This window comes from Coffea arabica, chromosome 7c (genome assembly GCF_036785885.1).
Source record: "Coffea arabica cultivar ET-39 chromosome 7c, Coffea Arabica ET-39 HiFi, whole genome shotgun sequence".
Taxonomy (NCBI): Eukaryota; Viridiplantae; Streptophyta; class Magnoliopsida; order Gentianales; family Rubiaceae; genus Coffea; species Coffea arabica.
Window position 1 is genome coordinate 23273988 of NC_092322.1, and position 4511 is coordinate 23278498.

The 4511-nt window shown below is 33.6% G+C and overlaps 1 long non-coding RNA gene across 1 annotated transcript; it reads left to right on the forward strand.

The window, feature by feature from the left end:
• Window positions 1-1384: 1384 nt before the first annotated feature.
• Window positions 1385-3376, forward strand: LOC140010120 (uncharacterized). The gene is made up of 2 exons (XR_011817371.1): window positions 1385-2553; window positions 2940-3376. It is a non-coding gene; the product is annotated as an uncharacterized lncRNA (long non-coding RNA).
• The last annotated feature ends 1135 nt before the right edge of the window (window positions 3377-4511 follow it).

The window sequence follows — 4511 nt, forward strand, 5'->3', positions numbered from 1 at the left end:
TTCTCGGCTATTTTTGGAGTGACATCTAGCCTCCAGGCAGAAACGCTGGCTCTTCTAACGGGGCTTCAGATATGTGCTCAAAAGGGGTTCACGAATGTTAGCATTCAACTGGATTCTCTGGTTTTGGTGGGCATTCTTCAACGCCAGCTTCACTGTCCTTGGCATATCCGCTGGGAGGTCCGGCAAATATGGAAGTTGGCAGGAGATCCGCCGAGGCTTGTCCATTATTTCAGAGAGTTAAATAAGGTGGCAGATATTATGGCTAATGTCGGGGTAGCACAGCCCCACCATACTATTAAGCTCTATGAGCATTGGAATGAATGGCCGAGGCTGGCTCGTGGAGGAATTAGCCTAGATAGCATGGAAGCTGTTTCTATATGCAAGAAACATTGTAATTTGGCTTCTTTTGTACTTCGAGGTTTATGAATAAAAGCGGGGGTGGCATCCCTCCCCGTGGAGGGGGTTAGCCAAAAAAAAAAATTGTTTACATACTTTTACTATAATATGATAGTATACATCAAATAATGTACCTCATATCAAAAACTTAGTAGATATTCTTTTTTATAAATATTCTTTTAGATAATTTAAATTTTTATAATGATCATAAACCTAGAACTATATATTCATATTTAATTAAGTAGAAAAAGATCTAGCTATCCATTTTTTCTACGTAAATAAATATTCAGTTTCTAAAAATATTGATAAATCTATCAGTGTAACAGTTAATTCTTTTTTACACTAAGTTAATTCAAAATTAAGAGAAAAGATGTTGGACAATTTGAATCCTAATCAATGATATGGTGATTAAAGGAAGTAATTTATAGGATATGTAAGATTTCAATAATTGTGATTTAAAAAGATTTGACTATGCTTCTATATAATAATTTGGTAAAAAACGGATATCATTAAGATAAGATTATGGTAAAGAAAGGAAGTAATTTATGGGAATGTAAGATTTCAATAATTGTGATTTAAAAAGGTTTTACTATACTTGTATGTAATAATTTAGTAGAAAACAGATATCATTAAGATAAGATTAGTTATTTTTTAAACCTATTTTAAAATTAAAAATAATTTTTAAATATGTAATATAATCATTGTAATAATTTGATGGAAAGTGGCTATCATTAAGATAAGATTAATTAAGATTAGTTGTCTTTTAAAGTTATTTTAAAATTAAAGATAAATTTTAAACACATAATATAATCCAAATAGGATTAGTATGGATAAAATCCAAATGATCAATAACTCGTTAATTCTTTTCAATCAAGCATATCACATAGGAATAAGAAATATTGTGATTAAAATAGCTACATTCATGTGTATATATATATAGATGCGACCTCATTCTACACAACACAACATCGCACACCCATTCGGCTATTCAAAATTCAAGCCACAACTATTTCTCAAAATCAAACCTTATCTCTCCTTTCTCCAAATCCACCAAATCTTCCCAATTTCATCCTGCAATTTCTTCACAAAAGAGTAATCCCCCTTGATGTTTCTTATTGTCTCTTTGAAAGTAGAATTTTTCTCAGGTTCTATGATCCGGTTTAATCTCTAGTTTTTCATTTGCCTTGTCTTTTATAAGTTGTGTTTTCAGTTTTCTACTGATGATTTAATTGGCTATCTTGACATTTTTGGGGCTGTGTGGTTGTTAGCCCCTTTTTTGGTTGCTCTTTTTCTTTCTTGTCCTTTATTTGTTGTGTTTCTGGTTTTCTGCTGATGGTTTAGCTTTTCGTCTTGACTTCTTTTGGGATTGTTTGCATGGTTGTCAGCCTCTTCTTCTGCTGATCTGTTAGGGTCTTTTTACTTGCCTTTCATTTTCTCTATTGCTTTGTCCTGTGTGGGTGATTGTAGAGTTCTATACCGTGGGAGGCATTGGTATTGATGGATGATCTGTTTTTACTTGTAAGCTATTTGACTGGTTTTCATTTACCTGGTCAATTTGCGCACAAATCAGTCATCTGTAATTGATCGCGGTGTGGATTAGAGTTTCTTGTTTCTGGTCTGTCCGGTTGTTTGATTTCCTTCCACTTTTCAAGTCCGCAAGTTTAACTTTAATCAAAGTATACTTGCATTGACTTCATGAAGTGATGAAATTGTACATTAATATTAGTTAAACATGAGAAAATTCTAAAATTATTACAAAAATTCTGAAACATTTATTAAACTCTACTAAGGTTTTGTTGCTGAAAATTTCGATCCTCGAATTTCTTAGGAATTCAAAGTTGACTTTCCTGGAATTTGTAGTTGGAGGCGGTCATCCATATTCTTGTGCTCTTATGTCCTTTGTGACGTGCAAAAAATGTTGTTCACAATGAAAAAAAAAAACTGCATATAGTATTAAAAGTTATCAATGTGCAAGTCATCTCTGATTATTGATCTTGAAAGTTGAAATCTTGCTCAAAGCTGACAACTGTGGTTACAATGGGCATTACAACGGGGCCAAGATGCAAATGCTCCTTTATGGTTACAATGGGCAGAGGTACCAGATGTGTTTGCGATCTGATCCATTGCATAAAGTGGTGGAGCGGCTGGCACTTCCTGGTAATTTTCTTTTTCGTCTTATTTATGGTCTGTATGTAATCTCTGTTTTAGACCAAGGAGGCGGAATGTAAAAAAGCTTACAGGGTATAAATAACTGGATGGACTGCTGTTATCTCATTCTTATGTTTCAGCAGATGATACCTGCACGATTTCTGCACTTAGGCCTTGTTAGTCATCTAAATGATTTTAGTTCATGATGTCTAACCAATATGACTTTTTGCTATTTTGGTCCAGTTTTCTTGTTTCCCGCCCTTGTTCTATTTCCAGCATTTAATTTTAGGGTGCTGTAATCTGAGTCTAAGGCAAGTTTATTTTTTGGAAAATCCATTTGTTAGACTCTAGTACTTGAAGGTGATAAACATTCACCCCCTATTGCACTCTTGCAGGGGTTAGGAGACTTGTCATAGTGGAGGTTGGTAGCAAGCGTGTAGAAGGCATTATTTCATCGAGTAATGTGTTCAAGTTTTTGCTTGGTTAGCCAACTGGACATATCTATGGCAAGGGTTGTTTGTGATGGCTCTTGCGAAGTAGTCATTTCTTCAGTTAGTTAGAGCGAAGTATAGCAGCTCTGCTATGGTTGGAAGTTGCTTGATGCACCTGTGGCTGTCATATATTTTTAGCCTGATCTGCCTAGGTGCGCTCAAACTTTGAGCCCCACGTCTCTTTGGATACAAGACCAGTAGAAAGGAAAAAGAAAGAAAAAAATTTCTGTAAATTTAGAGTCCTCATTTTTCTTTATATCTTTACGATCTAATTGTATTTCTAGCAAACTATTTTCTTCTCCCTATTTTCAGCTATAAATCTGTGAAAAGTTTCTTTGTCCTTGTTTTGATTTCACTTTGCCTTTGCAAACTTGTTAGCTGATAGAATGTAAAGAATTATCTCTAGCAAAAGATTTTAAGCTCAGATTGGTCGGGTTTTAAGTCAGTAAGCTTGAAAGTTTGTTTTCTTTCTTACCCAGCCTAAATGGGAAGAAGGGGAAAACATAGAAGAAGAAAAGATACTGAATAATCAAAACATAGTGCTTGGACTGCTCAGAATCCTCAGATGTTGTAATTCACCTATAATAAAGGAAGAAATTATCTTAGCTTCGATGATTGTCAAGTGACAATCTCAATCTCTAGATTCAAGAATCTTATTTAACAATTGAATATACAACCGTGTGAGTCGCAGTTTTTATTAATCTCAAACTTGATTATTAATTGACTAGATAATATGTACATCTTTGTCAAAAAAAATGTTATTTTTATAGCAAATGCTAATATGCTAATATTAATTAATTCAATAACTTGTTCAGCAATAGACATGCTTAAATAGTATCTGCAATGGTTGAATTTAAATAGGATTTATAATAGGCACTAATCCAATTATGGGATCATGTAATATTAGTGCTCGATTAATGTTTTCTTTGAACGCTACATCAATGCTAAAATAATGATTTACTCTTGATTACATCAACTATTATTCAATATGGGTTTAATGTGAAATCCAAAGATCAATGGATTTTTTTAGCAATCACCTAAATTCATCCTCCATAATTTTACAAAATAAAAAGCAAACCCACACTAAAAAAAAAAAACACATGCTTAGTTTTTAGGGGAAAAAGAATGCACGAACATCTGTCAAAGCATATGCAAGGTGATGTGCGATATCACATGACCCCGCAAGCGTGAGGTCTGAAGTAAAATTTTCAGGTAATAGATTTTTGGAGTCCAGAGATTCAATTAGATATCGCATTCACCAAATGTGAAGACCACACCACTTGGCAGAATCCCATGCACAAAAGCCCCGCTTGCAAAATAATTTTAAATTTCATCACAGGCTTAGGAATTTCTCACAAAGAGTAATACTAGATGTTTGTAGAGGTATACCTCTCATGTAAAGCTTTCTATATTTGATCAATAAAAAAATTTACTTTTGCCCAAAAAAAAAAGTTCAAATATCAAGCTAAAACTATT